The sequence below is a fragment of the Dipodomys merriami genome, unplaced genomic scaffold (genome assembly GCF_024711535.1).
Source record: "Dipodomys merriami isolate MVZ:Mamm:240054 unplaced genomic scaffold, mDipMer1.0.p SCAF_45, whole genome shotgun sequence".
NCBI lineage: Eukaryota > Metazoa > Chordata > Mammalia > Rodentia > Heteromyidae > Dipodomys > Dipodomys merriami.
Genome location: NW_027206013.1, coordinates 9,520,139 through 9,537,177, shown reverse-complemented (window position 1 = coordinate 9,537,177; position 17,039 = coordinate 9,520,139).

Below are 17,039 nucleotides of genomic sequence, written 5' to 3'. Positions count from 1 at the left end.
ACTATATCAGGGGGAAACACACACACACACACACACACACACACACACACACACATCTAGAGGGGCACAGTGCATGGCTCAAGTGGCAGAGCGCTTGCCTAGCATCCAAAGCCCTGGGTTCAAATCCTAGCTCCCAGCTTGGTCCCCAGACAAAAGCCATCAAGGACGACCAGAACAGATATCCATCAGCTTCCTGATCCTAGAGCTTCCTGGATATTCTCAGCCCCGGAAGCTGCTAGTTCCCAGGAGTTCCACACTGCCCCTGCACAAGAGGATTCAACTACATCTTTGTGGAGTGTCCCCCGTGTGCCAGCCCAGCCCCCCCTGCTGAGGATCTGCTGGGGGTGTCCAGGGCCCCCTGTTCCCCTACCTACAGAAAATGCCCTCACCAGGGTCAGAGATGCACGGCAGGAAAGTAAATATGTTGCCGGAGAGCCAAGAGCGTGGCAATGAAAAATAAAGATGAAATCATCTTCAGAGTTCCCTGTTAAACGTTTATTGCACCTTTACTTTATGAAATATATTTTTGCGAAAGGAGAAGGCTGCCGCTATTCTTCAGTAATATACAGATGATGCCTTTGGAAAGGTTAAACCCACACAATCCAGTACTCTTTCCCTTCTTGTTCGGCAGTAAGCTGAAATCCGGGGAATGGAGAATCATTAAAAGTGAATTAGTAGCCTGTAGCTCACACCTCTCATCCTAGCTGAGAGCAGAGGATCTCGGTTCAAACAAAGCCAGCCCTGGCAGACAAATCCAATCAACCCTTTTCTCCAATTAACCAGCAAAATGCCGGAAGTGGAGGTGTGTGGCTCAAGTAGTAGAGCACCAGCCATGATTAGAGCAAAGCCCTGAGTTCAAACTCCAGCACTGCTGAAAGAAAAACAAAACCTGTGATGCCAAAACAGTGGATGAGAAGCCCATGCACCCCTAAGGTACGTGAACCCCTGACATAAACAGGCTCCTCCAAGCACAGGCCCTGCCTGGCTGGGGCTACTGCTTTATTGGTGGAAACAAGAGGAGATGTTGGACATACCGAGGTATATCTGGTATGCCTCACTGGAAGTCCACCCGCTGTGGGTCATCCTGCCACCTGTACAGGCCCTCAGTCCAGCCCTGAGGCCCTCCCCAGACCCACTGAGGCCACGCCCAGTCCCCAGACCCCCCGGTGGGCTGCACCACACCAGGCTGGCACCCCAGATTCTCTTTCTCAGTCCCTAAGAGTGTAAGAGAGAGGAGCAGGAGGGAGGCTGTGATTACAGCCACTCAGGACAGGCAGGAGTGGGGGGCGCTCCTTCCAACCCTGGGACCCCGGGGTGGTGACTGGGCTTGGCCCCGTCGGGCTCCCATCCCGGCCCGTCCTCCGTCACGGGCTGCTGAGGCCGTGGCTCTGCCTGTCTCTCTGCCTGGCTGCTTATTGACCTGTCCACGTCCAGCTGGCTTCTGAGGAGGTGGACAGATGCCCGGCGGTAGCCCTGGCGACAAGGAGAACGAGGACCCCATTACCCTTTGGGAACCAGCCCAGCCCCCGTTCCTAGCTTGTCTGTAGCCAGCCAGGGCCTGTGCTCGGCGATACCCAAATGTCACTTGTGGGACACCAGACCATCCCCCGCCCCCCGCGTCTCATCAATCACCCTGTGACCCGGTATGGCCACATGGGGGATCATTACCTCTACAAAATCATGTTCTCCGCCTCTCAGCAACAGTGGCTGCCAGCACCTCCCAGTGCCCCTTAGAGGGAGGTCATGTGCAGCCCTCCCCCCCCGGAAGTTACAGACAGAACAAGGCACAGGGATCTAGAACTCAGGACATTTGCACCTGAGATGGTAGTCAGTGCCCATCTGAGCTCAGACCCCACCCCTCAGGCAGCCCTGGGCTCCAGGGAGACCAGGTGGAACTCACCTGGCCCAGGTGAGACTTGCGCACCCCCCCCGTGCCCCTCCTTACTCCTCTATGAAGACAGCAGCCCCCCAGAGGGAGGGGCTGAGCCCTGGGGGAGGCAGGGGGGGCAATCACAGGAGACTCCTTCCCCACTGGTCTGGTGCTCACCCTCTCCCTGAACCCAGCGGCCCTCACGCTGCCCCTGCCCCCAGCCCAGCCCAGGTAAAAGTCTGTTCTCGAGGATCACTGTCCAGGAACCCGGAAAGCCTTCTCATCCAGCCGAGCGGGAGTATTTATGGCTTCTTTTCTGCAGGCGAAGGACTTTCCAGAGATGCTAAATTACATCCTAAGCAGCCCCCAGGCTGCCCCATAAACGGGCTGAATGGAGCTCACCGCAGCGCCACAGCACAGAGTGGAAGGTCGGCCCCCCGTCCCCATCCGTCCACACTCCAGAAAGAGCTGCCCCAGGGCTATAAATACCCAGGCATCCCCGCCCCACCTTTGTAAAGCCAGGGATTCCTTCCCTTCCCCCACTCACTCTCCCTGCTCACCAGGTCAGTGAGTCACTGGTGAATGCCCTCAGCCAGTGGTCACCAGGGCCTGGCACTGTGCCAGGTACCACACAGCCACTTGGGACCCAGAGGAAGTTCCCACCCTCCCAGTGCCCACAGGCTTACAGGTCCAAGGTAAGATTAGGGTTTGGATTCCATAAGCAGTGTAATGGTCGTGCGCCAGTGGCTCACACCTGTAATCCTAGATACTTAGGAGGCTGAGATCTGAGGATTATGGTTCAAAGTCTGACCAGGCAGGGAAGTCTAGGAGACTCTAATCTCCAATAAACTACTCAGAAAAAGCCAGAAGTGGTGTTGTGGCTCAAGTGGTAGAGTGCTAGCCTTGAGCACAAAGAGGTTCAGGGACAGTGCCCACGCCCTGAGTTCAACCCCAGGACCTGCCTCCCCCCCAAAAGCAAGCAGTAATGGTAATATAATTCCCACTTCTGTTTCTACCCTTATCTGGGTCCTCCTCACAAAGGCTGAACTCTTCCAATCTAAAGTGATGTTCAGATTTGACAAATGCATGTCGAGAGAGATCTTTGTTTTTTTATTTTTTTTGTCGGTTGTGGGGCTTGAACTCTGGGTCTGGGTGCTGTCCCTCAGCTCTTCAGCTCAAGGTGAGTGCTCTACCACTTGAGCCACAGCACTACGTCTGGTTTTCTGGTGGCTCATTAGAGTAAGAGTCTCAAGGACTTTCCTGCCCGGGCTGGCTTTGAACTGTGATCTTCAGATCTCAGCCTCCAGAGTAGCCAGGATGACAGGCGTGAATTACTGGCACCAGGCTGAATAGATACTTGTTACTCATGCCAGAAAGTTCTTCCATGTCCTTTCCTAATGAAATCCACCCCCCAACCTTTCCCCACCAGCTATCACACCACACTAATTAGAGCATCACAGGGTAATTTTTCTTTTTACTCATTCCAGATCTTCACATAAACCAGATCGTGCCAATTGTACTTCTGAGTGAAGTAACATGTTTTTGAGATCCTTTTTTTATTTTATTTTATTTGCTGTCCTTGTTGTAGTTAAGAGATGAATCCATAATTCTTTTTTCTTTTTTGGTCAGTCGTTGGGGCCTGAACTCTGGGCCTGGGCGCTGTCCCTCAGCTCTTCAGCTCAAGGCTAGCGTTCTACCACTTGAGCCACAGTGCCACTTCTGGCTTTTTCTGTTTATGTGGTGCTGAGGAATCGAACCCAGGGCCTCATGCATGCAAGGCAAGCACTCTACCACTGAGCCACCTTCCCAGCCCCCGTAATTCATTTTTTAGTGCCAAATAATATTCATTATGGTCTTTGAGCCTGACTCTACCAGGCAGTCCAGTGCCACTTACTAATGTCTATGCTTGTGACTTCATTAAGCACCAATTTGTAATGATCAGCACAATTGGGGAACTCCAGCAGCCTTCAGGGGCAGGAAAGGAGGGGGTCCCCCATGAAACAGCTGTCAGAAACCTCAAGATGCCAGTTAATTATTTGTTTCATCTATCAGCACACCTGTGACCCAGGGAGTCAGAGGAGAGGGGCTGGCCTCCAGCTCACTGAGCAAAGAGAGTACCAGAAATAGTGGCCACAAAAGAATTGGGACGTGGGGGCAGCAAGGGTCAATGGGGCTGGCAAATGCCCTCAAGATAGTTTATTTGCATGTATGAAGATAGAGCAACCCCGGTCAGGTGGCTCACGCCTGTCATCCTAGCTACTCTGGAGGCTGAGATCTGAGGCTGTAGCTTGAACAAGCCAGACCTGGCAGAAAGGTCTGTGATACTCTTATCTCCAATTAATCACACAAGAAAGCTGAAGTGGAGCTTGTGCGTGCCCAGACGCACGCGCATGGGCGCACACACACACACAGCAATTAAACCTGTTGGAAGTGTTTTAAGCAGGGGCGTGGGGGGAAGGAGAAGGGCTGAGCCCGGCCTGAATACATTGTCTGTATGAGTGGCGATGTCACAATGAAACTAACCTTGCTCAACTAATAGACGCTCATAGAAATCTTTCCAACCATCAGATCATATCATCTCTGTGTTCAGAATTCTCCCACGTCTCCCCCTCTCATTCCAAGTACAAGTAAAACCACCATCACGGTGTCTGCCTGTCGATTTTTAGAGGACTTAGTAATTTGACAGTAAGCTATTGCCCTGGTGACTTGCTGGGCTGGCCATAGGGAATGGGTTCAGGGCAGGGGAGGGGAGGGGGAGGGAAGGGGGAGGGGGGCGGTGAACATGGGATCCCCTGGGAAGTAGCTCTTACCTCTGAGGGCCGGCAGGAGCCCATGGGGCCTGCGCGGGCCTGGGCCTGCGCCCTGGGGTCCACATCCATGCTGCATTCTGCCTCCTCCCAGCATAGCAGCAAGACCTAGTGCACACAGCGCAACCAGTGCGAAAACCTGACTGCTTAGATACTGGTTTAGATATTGTATCTACGAGAATGAAAACAAATCCCATCCTGACCTGTTGACTCACCACACCCAGCAGTGTGACCGACCGCGCCCCCCCCAGCTCCCCCACAGCCTGTGGTACACCATCACCCCCAAACCAAGATCTCCAGAATGACACATAAGCCAGATACCCCCTTCCCCCAAGGACTCACCATCTCCCAGCGTAAGTCCACAGCACAGCGGGGTGGGGTGGGGGTGTCTTGTACAGCCACGGCCCAGGGGTGATGGGCCCCTCCCCCAGCCCGAGTTCCGGCATACTTGCTGGACCACGAAGACATTGGGCTCAGCTCCAGGTCTGGGACTGGGGAGATTTGTTTTAGGATTTCAGCCATAGTCACTTGCCCTGCAGGGGGTGGGTGGGGCAGGTGGACAAGCACACCAAGGTGTTTGCGTGTGGGAGGTGCTGGGCGTGGGCTGGGGAGGGAACTTCGCACCCTGTGGAAGCTAACCTGCTAGCTATTAAGTTCAAGTTCGAAGGCAGGTATAGTTTGGGGGAGGCGGGGATGATGATGATGATGATAATGATGATGATGATGATGATGATGATGATGATGATGATGATGATGATGATGAAAGGCCTGGAAACGGTCATTATCAGGAAGAAGGAATAGTCCAGGACTTGTTTGGTTTGCAAGACAGAAAGACAAACCTCTCCTCCAGACACATGCTCTGTGGACATGGCCGTATCTGGAGAATCCCTCCTTCTGTAGCAGGGACACAGAGGGGTTGAGACTTGAATCTGTCTCTGTGAAAGTGCAATCACCGCCCCCACCCCCCCCTCACACACACACAGGTCCAACACCAACAAGGAGATTTTAATCACTAACACAATCTTCACTGCACAAGGTCTAGCACAGTATATCCTATTTCATTTCAGATCTCATGGAGGGCGGATTCCATTCCCCCCATGGGTACTCAAGTCCGGAGATGCCCCCGTCCTTACAGAACTGGCTCCAGGCCCACACTAGCACTTCCAGAATCCCCCCACAGGCACCCAAACATCTCCAGCCAGCACCCAGCCCACATGCAATGCTGGCAGCAGGGACATAATCAGAGGATCTGTGCACACTCAGAGTGAGTGTGTGCAGCCAGCCTGATGGTTCACACCTCTGACGTGGGGGCAGCGTCCAGGGACCTTCCCTGGATTCTGGGGTGATGTCTACAGGGGGTAGGGGACTCCCCATACCCCTACCTGCCCCATCCCAGGGGATCAGGAAATCAAGGCTGGGAGCCAAGTTGAGGAACAGAGGTTAATTCTGTTCCCCACGGAGTTCAGGGAGAAAACAAGAGTAGCAGCCACCATGTCAACCGGGTCATGGTGCCGCCTGCCTGGGGACATGGGTCTCATCTCAGGTGATATGACATTCACCTGGTGGCTCCTTAGAGCTTCATACCGTTCTTCATCACCTTCCACCACCTGCACCCCCACCCTCCGCCTTCAGGCCTCTGTCCTCTGTGGTTCTCAATCAAATGCCAAGGGAAAGAATGTTCTAGAAAGTCCAGAGTCTCCCCCCAGGCTCTAACACACACATCTTTTTAGGATGGGGACAGGTTCTGTGCTCCTGCGCCCTGCCCTGGGTCAAAGAAGCCACTGTGAGGAAGTCCCGCCCTCCGTGGCTCCGGGGAGGAAGGGTCCCCCTTGCTTGGTGTGCTCTGGTTGGCTGGTTTGAACAATGGCTTCCCAGCCCTGACTACCAGCCTCTGGGGAGGGGGCGCCTGTGTCTAGGCGAGGGGTCATAGAGGAAGAGCGTCTGGACGCTCATCCGGGGAGAGCAGGGTTGTTGTGGAGACAGCTGTGGTATTAAGTCAGAGGAAAGGAGAAGCTTTCTCTCAGGAGGAAGAAAACGTCATCTCTCTGAAGTGGAGGGGAGAGCCATCTTGGAGGCGGGGAGGCTAAGGGGAGCATTTCGTAGCTCTCCCTTTCTGTCACTATGAGGCAGGGGCTGAGACAGTAGGAAAGGGAGATGGCTTGACCCAGTGAAGGTGCAAGGTAACCCTAAGTTTCCCTCTGAATGTCTGTGCCTCTTCTTGAGGAAAAACGATGTCCCTAAAAACAGAGAGAGAAGGCACAAGGAAAACAAGGTCAGAAGAGCCAGTCTAGGGGGGACTAAAGCACCGTGTCCTCTACAGCAGCAAGCGAGTTAGAGGGAGAAGACTCTCTAGGCTGGGCATGGCGGTGTGTGCCTATAATCCCAGCTATGTGAGAATCACAGGTAAGAGGATCACAGTCCAAGGCTGGGCTGGCAGAAAAAGGCATGAGACCCTATCTGAAAAACAAGCGAAGAAAGCAAAAGGGTTAGGAGTAGAATCAAGCAGTAGATCATTTGCCTAGTAATCACAAGGCCCTGAACTCAAGTCCCAGCACAGAAGGAGGAAGAGAAGACAGAGAAGGAGGAGGAGGAGGAGGAGGAGGAGGAGGAGGAGGAGGAGGAGGAGGAGGAGGAGGAGGAGGAGGAGGAGGAGGAGGAAGGGGAAGCATTGGTCAATTCTGAGTCACAGCAGACTTGGATGACTGTAAAATGTCTATCCAAGCTGGGCGCTGGTGGCTCATGCTTGTAATCCTAGCTACTCAGGAGGCTGAGATCTGAGGGTTGCAATTCGAAGCCAGTCCAAGCAGAAAAGTCCCCATGAGACTCTTATCTCCAATAAACTACTTAGAAAAAGCCAAAAGTGGCGCTGTGGCTCCAAGTGGTAGAGCACTAACTAGCCTTGGGCAAAAGAGCTCAGGGACAGCGCCCAGGCCCTGAGTTCAAGATCCAGGACTGACAATTTTTAAAATAAAATAATAAAATGTCGATCCAGGTGTTGCTTGTGACAAACTATGGTAGGACTTTAAAAAGATCGATGGGCCAGATTAGTAAATGGTATTTCCCCTTAGTAGAGTTGTGAGTTCTAGAATGTTCCCTGATGTCTCCTCAGTGGGAGCTGCAGGATCTGTGGGGTCAGTTCCCCCCTGTTCTGGCAGCCAGAAACTTGGGCTCCTTCTGCCTTGGCAGCTGCCCCAGAGTGGGGAAGGGAGAGAGCCAGCCTTGGGAGAGGCCTGGCCCAGCACACAATGAAGGAGAAACAGGTCTTTCAAGCAGCACAAACAGGAACCCACTGGCCCCGGAGCTCACTGACAGGGTGAATCGGCTTGCCTTTTCCTAACAACGTTTGAAGTCTGTAATTGGCCCAACAGGGGACATGGATGGTACACAGTCACGGGATAATAACAGGAAATCTCAGGATCGCTTCGCCTTCCATCCCCGCGCCAAGCCCCAGAGAGACGCTCCGCTGGCATTTGGAGGTGTGCAGACATCCAGCGTCAGAAAGGCTTTTGCAGGCAGGGCGGTGGGCATCCCTCCCTCCCCGTCCCCCTTCCTGATTCCCTCCCCCCCCCCCCCCCCCCGCTTCCCCAGCACCCTCTTCCCTGCCCCCTTCCTCTGGCCATTTCCATACCAGAAGGTGCTGTGGTACCTACCATGCCCTCCTTCCGTGGGATCAGCGGGGGAAACAAAATTGCTCTGAGCATCTAGAAAGGATGTTTCCAACTCCTGCCCTCCCCCCAATAACCATGCCTCTGTAAACTAAGCAAGTGCCTCCCCCAATGGGAGGGGAAGATAATTGGCCTCTCTCACCCGAACCACACAACGAGGACTGCAATACAATGCCTCCAGGTGCTGGGTGGGGCGGGGCTGAGGGACTTCGGAGAGACTGGGACCCTAGGCTGAACCACTTGGAGTTCCCAGCTTGCCCCCGTGAGGGGTTAATCTACCTTCCAGCCCCGCTAGCTGAGTCTCCTCAGACATTGTCCGCCCTTGGGCAATGTCTGATAACATTTTCTCTGCTTCCTTAACTAGATTTGGAGGCTCCTGCTTAAGCCTGTTTGGTTTGATCTCTAAGGTTGCTCTTCCTAATCAAGACAGACTCGGTGGGTTAGGAGCCTACCCGGCCACTGCCCCAGCTCGTGAGCAGCAGCACCCATTTTAGTTACTTATTTAATTTTGGAGGGGGGGGAGTACTAGGATTTGAACTCAAGGCCTAGGGCCAACTAGGCAGAAGCCTCCTGTGGCCTCCTGTGAATTCCTGCCCTTGGCTAGAATGAAAGGCATGGCTGGCCTGCGGGGAGCAGGTCTTATATATTAGCTGCTTGGAGCTGGAGGGTAGCTCAGGGTCAGAGCACTGGCCTTGCGTGGGTGAGACCCTGGTTCCACCCCAACGTTGCTAATAATAATAATAATAAATGATCATGATCATGTGTCACCACCTCTAGATAAGACAACTCCTCTCCTGGCATCCCCCCCCCCCACAATCCCCCCCCCCCCCTGGGTCACACCAGGCCTTCTCTGAGGGCCAAGGCTGTCAAGATCATAGGTCTTGGTGGCTTTAGCAATGGAAGCCACAGGCCAGAAAATAAAAATGGGAGAAAGTGAGGGAGATGGAGCTGGAATGAAGCACCGCCCTCCCCGGCTGGAAAGAGAGGCACGTGCAAAGGCCCGGAGCCAGCGAGGGCGGCAGAGGCAGGACCTCTGAACAATTAGACTTCTCTGTCAGAGGAGGCATTTTGATTTCTTCCTTGTGCCAAGGTTGCAAACCAACCCCTTTGACAGGCAGGAGGAGCACACACAGGATTGGCCCTGAGGGGCGAGGGGGGCGGGAACAGCATCTCCTTGGGAACATCAGCAGTCCTTTGGACCAATTCCACGAATCCCCCAGCGCACCGCCTCCATCCTCCATCCTCCCACCCCCCAGGAGCACACTTCCCGGAATTGCTCTCTCCCCATTCTGCACAGAATTAGCCTCTTTAAACCCAGGAGTGATGGGTCTCCAGCTGGAGCTGTGTTCCACACAATCAACCCCCTGTAGCTCCTGCCCTCCCCACAGCCTGGCCTCGGGGAGGAAGTGGATCCCCAGTGAGCTGAGATTGTGACCCTCGGGGTGATCTCACAGACGCTTGGGGCGATGGGGTGGGAGCTTACTGTGACGGTGCAGGGATCCTGCAAGTCTGAACCGAATGCATGGAGATATTTCCGATGTTTTGTTAGGAGCGTGGGATGGGCTGAAGCCACCGGCTCAGGGGCAGGTGTACATCTCTCCAGTCCCTAGCTCCTTCACGGCCTCTCCCAGGCTGGGCTCAAGAGCTAGGGTCTGCAGGCCACATCTGGCCGGCTGCTTCCTGTCATACCACGCCATTGTAGCATGGTCCTGGGCGGACGTGCCCAGCTTCTGTCTGAGTCCCGCAGAGCTGGCACCAACAGGAGAGAGAAGGGGAAGAGGGCGAGTCATACACACGCTATGTGCACCCCCACTCACACACCCCTGCAAGACACTCTTCCATGTGTGAGCGTGAAAACGTCCACCCATGCATACACATGTGCATGTATGCACATGCATGTTCACACACACCATACACACACACGTGTGTGCACCAGTTCATCCAGGAGCTTCTATGTGCCCTGCTGGGCCCAGCTTAAGATTAAGGTCATATGTTTTACGAAGTACTGGCTCACTGGTGCGTGTTTAAAGGCGTCTCTTCCCTGCAGGACTTCTCAGACCCTTGGAAACATGAGGTGCTTGGTTGGGTCTGTGTGTGTGTGTGTGTGTGGTGTGTGTGTGTGTGTGTGTGTGTGTGTAGTGTTGGGCCACACAATCCACCCTGGCTGGTCTGAACCCTCAGACTGCAATCTCTCAATGCAAGTCCAGGGGGTGCTGTTCCACCCATCCTAGGACCCCAGAAGAGAAAAATCTGGAAGGAAATGAGGAGCTGGAGCAGAGGAGAAACAGAGCAAGATCACAATGCATCTTCCTTCTGTCTTTCATTCGTTCATTCATTCATTCATTCATTCATCCATCCATCTGTCCGTCCATACCCCGGGAGCCGGAGCAGCCTGTGGAAATCATCCCGTGAGGTCTTTAGGGGCCAGGTGGCCTGGCCTTCCCCCTGCACCCCACGTCCCTGCCTCCCCAGCACCGCAGATTCCAGGCGGGGATGATGTACTGGGTGAAGCCAGAAAACAACATATGTCGACTTGAATGATATTCAGATTAATAAACACGACATTCCGAGGCCTTCCAGCTGAGCGGTGCTTTCAATTTGGAAGTTACTCAGGTGGAATGGCAGAGGTGCCAAGAACGCAGGTGTAAACAAGAGGCGGAAGTGAGAAGCCCCCCTTCCCCCCTGTGGTGTGTGAAGGGAACACAGGCCCGCCCCCTTCCCCTGCCGGGCCCCCCCCCCCCCGCCCCATGCCACACCCCCCCGCCCCATGCCACGCCCCCACGCCCCATGCCACGCCCCCCGCCCCATGCCACGCCCCCCGCCCCATGCCACGCCCCCCGCCCCATGCCACGCCCCCCCGCCCCATGCCACGCCCCCCCCGCCCCATGCCACGCCCCCCGCCCCATGCCACGCTCCTCACCACCCAAATGGAGTCTCACCCAATGATTTGTGCTTCTCCCCCACACCTCGTCTGAGCAGATGGCAGAGGTGAGTTCCACTTCGCAGAGAAGCTTTGGGGGGACAACAATAGAGGGGGTCACACATGGTACCCCAGTCCATAGCCAGGGGGCCAAAACTGGAGACCACATGGGAGCCACTTGGAGCCACTGGGGTATGGTTTTGTTTGCAAATGTCTGGTTATAGTGTTGGTTGGTCATCATTCGTGTGTGTGTGTGTGTGTGTGTGTGTGTGTGTGTGCTTGAACGCTAGGCCTGGGCACTGTCCCTGAGCTTTTTGGCTTAAGGCTATAGCACTCTACCCCTTAAGCCATACCTCCATTTCCAGCTTTTTTGGTAGATAATTGGAGAAAAGGGTCTCACAGACTTTCCTGCCCTAGCTGGCTTTGAACCATGATCCTCAGATCTCTGTCTCCTGAGTAGCTTGGATGACAGGTGTGAGCCACCGGTGCCAAGTGGTATTTATTTATTCATTCACTCATTCATTTTGCTGTCCTGGGATCTGAACTCAGGATTTGAACTCACTTGGCTCTTTCGCTCACAGCTGGTGCTCTCCCACTTGAACCATGCCTCTCTAGCCCAGTGGGTTTGCTGGTTAATTGAATAGGGAGTCTTGAGGGCTTTTCTGCCCAGGTTGGAGGCCACACTTCCATCCTGCAGATCTCTGGCCTCCTCAGTAGCTGGGATTACAGGCATGAGCCACCGTGCCCAGCTTGGTTAGTCTGTCTGTGACCACCTCTCTTTCCCATTTTTCCCAACCACCCCCAGATTCCTATTCCCAAGTCTTACCCCACGTGGCTGTAGCTTATCTGTACTTCTTCCTCTTCCTGCTGTCCTTTCTAACGGGGGCTCAATTCCAGCCCCAGCCATGAAGAGCAATGTCTTCTTCTTACCATCTTAAAGAAAGCAGCCATGACTCAGGAGACCACCTTGCTCCCATTCTGTCCCTGGTCATAAAGTGGCATCAGTCTCCCTAGAACTCTCCCGGGGACAAAGATGGAGCTGGTGGGCCTAATTTGGGACTCCTGGGTCTGGGGCCTGGGGTCTAATTAGCTGATGGCATAACCACTGGACATGATTAACGCCCACAAGGGCAGAGAAGTGTCCTGAAGACCAACATGCCTTCTCCTTGAGAGCCACTGCCTGAGAAAACCCACCCGGCTTCCTCAGAGTGAAGGCCGCCACCATGTGAAGGCCACGGAAAGCAGGAGCCCACGTTCGTCCTGCAGGAGAGGGCCTGGCGGCCCCTCTCGGGCGGCACCATGGCTCACACCCCAGCCTTGGCTCTTCCTCCTCTACAGTGTCTGACTCCCCCTATCACCCACTATACCTAGTCTCAAACCACAGACCTCCCATGTAGTCCCGCCTCCCAACCACAGGGATTGGTTTAGGCCTGAAGATTGACTTTGGTGGACCCAATGACAGCCAGTTCTGAGACTTTTGCTGAACTCTTGGAACAAATAGGCTCTTTTGTCGCCTATGTTTACTTATTTTTCTTTTGGTGGCACTAGGGTTTGAACATGGGGCCTTGAGCTTACCTGGCAGGTGTCTCTATCTCTTAAAGCCACAGCTCCAGTTTTGTTTTGTTTTGTTTTGCTTTTGCTTTGGTTATGTTGGAGATCGGGTCTCACGTTTACGCCTATGGTTAGCTTAGATTGGGATTCACATAGTCACAATTTCTGAATGGCTGGGGCTGTGGGTGTGTACCACCATGTCCAGCCTTTCTTGGTTTTTGCACAGGCTGGCCTGCTGCAGGATCCGTGTCCAGCCCTACTGTGGATTTTAGCTAGAAAGAGAAGCAAATCTGTGAAGCTTTCCATGGCCCATTTAGCCATCTTGCATCTCTGGGAATGGAGTCCCTGCTCTGGCTTTAGTGAGTCAGAAGTGAGAGATCCTAAGAAGAACTGACAGGTGATGTTGTCACCTGGATACGGCAGCACCTAAAGCCCATGTGGCTTTTTACATGGCAGCAGGGGCTGGCTTTTGTCAACTATTTTGAGTTGGATTTCTGTCTTCTGCAAATGAAAGGGTCCGGAGGATTCCCCGCGGGATATACAATACCTAACCTAACAGGAAGACAGAAAAGGCCATCAATACAAGTGTTGTTACCGGTTGTTTCGTTGGCAGCTGTTCCGGAACCTTCCGTAGGTCAAGCATAATGGCGCTGGGGAAGTGTGGAGGTCACCCCCCCCCTCTCCCGGGCCCCAGTCCCCCAGTGAGGTCTTAGATTGCAGTCCTGGCCCCGCCCCTTTCCTGTGGTTTAGTTCAGCTTCCTCTCCTCTCTGAGCCTCAGTTTCCCTTATCCACAAGAAGGGGAGCTTACAACAGATCAGATGTCGCCAGCCGGAGGCCACGGCTGAACCTGGCTTTCTTTGCATGGTGGTTGTTTCCATTGGTCTGCTGTTTGCCAATTTTAAAAAGGTCATATGGAAATTCGGAAGCCCGAGTTGTTTAGAAACACCAGGAGACGTTGTGTCTTGTCTATGCAGCAAGGGTTCGTTCCGGTGACACAGGGGCCCCCCCTGACCATGTGACAGAGCAGCCCCCCCCACCTCAGCTCTCCCCCACAGCCTCATGCCTGCCTAGCTCCAAGCTTGGAACCTGCCGGCCGCAGATGCACTGGGATCTGGGATTTTTCTGGAACATGCTTTTTTCAGCGCTCACATCTTCTGAGATGGCAGTACAGGGCCTTCCATAGAGCCGGAGACCAAAGAGCCAGAGGGTCTAGCAGAAGAGATTGACCCTCCGAGATGGGACCTTCCCCTCTGCCCCCCACTCATGAAACCAGACCACTGCCCTGGCGTTCACAAGGGTGCAGTTCCTCTCCAGAGCAGTGCCCGCAGGAGCAGAGACAAACAAGCTGGAATTGTCTTCCTCTGCTTTTCTGCCAGACAAAGAAAATCCCTCTCCGTGGAAAACCTCAGCGGGCTTTGATGCTCCTTTCTAAGACAGCCACTTCAAACACTAGAGGTAGACAGGGCCAGGGAGCCCGCAACAAAGCCGGCTTCCCCCGAGCTGCTAATCATTCTCCTTCTGTGTAAATAATTATCTGGAAGGAAATAAAACACACACACACACACACACACACACACACACACACACACACACACACAACAGTACAGGGATGAAGAAATGGGAAAGCTAAAGATGAAAGGCAGCTAGGGAGGGGACCATGCTCCCCGCCCCCCCCAGCAAGCCCTCTGGGGTCAGGAAAGCCTTCCTCCTCCCTGCATTTTAAACAGCTCCCCCAGATCCCTCCCCAGTCAATGCTGTGATTCCATCATGGTACACGTGGGCCATCCCTGGTCCCCAGTCCCAGCTCAGGCTCCTGCTGGACTCTGCTGGCCCAGGGTTGGGACGTCTCAGCAACAAAGCTCTGGGGTCAAATTTGAACTGGGGCTCAGGTGCCCCAGGGTTGGCTGGTGGATTAGTGAGGGGCGATGGTGAGGCAGGTTAGTTGTAAGGAAAGACTGCTGAAAGCGGCCCCCTCCATAGTCACCTCCTAGCAGACTCTGCTCCCCCGGCCCCTCCTTCATTTATTTATTTTTCGTCCATTATGGGGCTTGAACTCAGGGCCAGGGTGCTTCCCTGAGCTTTTTCACTCACAGCTAGCCTCACTCTGCCACCTTGAGCCACACACAGCGCCACTTCTGGTTTTCTGGTGGTTCCTTGGAGATAAAAGTCTCATGTGGACTTTCCTGTCTGGGGCTGGCTTTGAACATTGATCCTCAGATCTCAGCCTTCTGAGTAGCTAGGATGACAGGCGTGAGCCCCCGGGGGCACTCAATGAGAAATGATACTCTTTTGTTAAATACAGATAAAAAGAGCCAAACTCAGTAGTTGAAACCACAAAGCAAGCCAGTGAAGCTTTCCGCCCAAGGTCTGGGGGCTAGCTACCTAAAATTGCACTCTCTACTTGGCCACTCTCGGAACCGATAGGGCGAGAAACTTACCTGTCTGAGAAAAGGCAGCCCGAAACATCACCTGTTATGCTTTGGGTAGGCCCGGAGAGATCCCGGCATTGTTAGGATAAGGAACACCCAGCGTACTCAGGCAGCGGTGGACCATGAGGCCTGGCTCCCTGGACCTGGGCCTGTGGTTTCTTTCTGCTCTTTGCCGGGACTTCTCGGTGCTCGGCCAGGGCCTGTCTGCACGCAGGGCTCTCCAGAGCCCTCCTGTGCCTTTGTGCTTGCAGAGTGACAGCAGCTTCAGGCTGTTTCCATTTGGGAAGGACCAGGGCTCAGTCAGTGGCTCTTCACTGGGTCAGTAGATCAGCTGGTACTTATCCCTTGCCAGTTTGGCTCTGGTGCCCTCAGGCCTGGAACCATTCTGCTCATTTGGCTGTGCAACCCCGGGGCCTTTCATGGCTGCACACACCATTGCTTCCACACATCATTGTTCCCTGGTGCCAGAGAGAAGCACCACCAGCAGGGCCAATGTCCCGTGACTCCCTTCTCCTCCCCATCTCTCCCCTGCCCTCGAGCCTGCAGGATGCCTGCCATTCTCTCCCACCTGTTTCCCCCACCTGGGCAAAGGCAGGCTGATGCCGACACTCCCAGCATCCTCCAGGGCCAGCATCCATGATCAAAGAGGGAGCTTTTTCTCCAAAGCGCGTCTTTGAAAGCCCGGCCGGCTCTGATCATAAGAGGCAGATCAAACCCATCTTTTGCCTGCTTAAAACCAAGGCGGCGTTGCGTATTGCATAAAGAGAGAAGAATCACCCTCCAGCCTCGTGCAGGTACTGACATGGAGAAAGGCAGGCCACTGTGTGAAGGTTTCTGTTTTACTGCAGCGGATGGTGGAGGGTGTCTAGATGGGGGGCAGACTCTTCAGCCAAGGTGTTCCTCTACATACCTTTTGCTTTCTTTTTCTTTGCTTTGCTCTCTTTCTCTTCATTGTTTTGATACTGATCCTGGTCGTGGGACTTGAACTCAAACCCTGGGCGCTGTCCCTGAGCTTCTTTTGCTCAGAGCTCTACCACATGAGCCACAGCACCACTTCATTCCTCCGCGTTCTTAGAGAGCTCAGGGGGTGATTTTAGGCTGCTTTCTGGATGAAAGTGTGACAGATGGCTGGGGTATTGACTAGAGGGGGTGGGGGGGCAGGGGGTGACAAACTGGAGCCCCATCTATCGTCTGGAGCCTGGAACCTTGGACAGGGAGCTCTCGCGGTTCTCCTGCCACCAGCCCTGGATGAGAACACGGGGTCCCCTCCTTGCTTTCCAGAAGAAGCCTGCATTTTGTAGTAAAGCACTATGCACATCTTTGAGGCTGGCTTGGCTTTCCTTCTTAAGGATCTTGTTGGGTTCAAGAGAATTCTTGGGGTGTTTTTTCTGGTTTATGTATGACAGCTTGCTTGGATCTCATTTTCCTCATTCAGAGACCCCCCAGCTAGCAGCCACTCGGCTGACAGACCGCCACCAGCACCAAGACAACGCTGAACTCACGCACGGGGCATTGGACATCCCTGACCATTCCTGCACCTGCTCAGTGAGAGGGCAGAAAACGCCTGTGTCCAGGCTCAGAGAAGGACGGGTCCTTGCCTGGAGTCACACAGCTTAGCTGCCCATGGCCAAGGCTCCTCCATGTACAGCCAACCCTGTTCCTCCAGTGTCCATAGGGAGCCCCACCTCCCAGGAGGTATACGACGGGCCATGGCGCGCTGTTTTTAATTTTCCATCTCTGTGGAATTCCTTGTGCGGTTCAAAACTAAATGTCAAACAACTTACTGCTTGATAAAA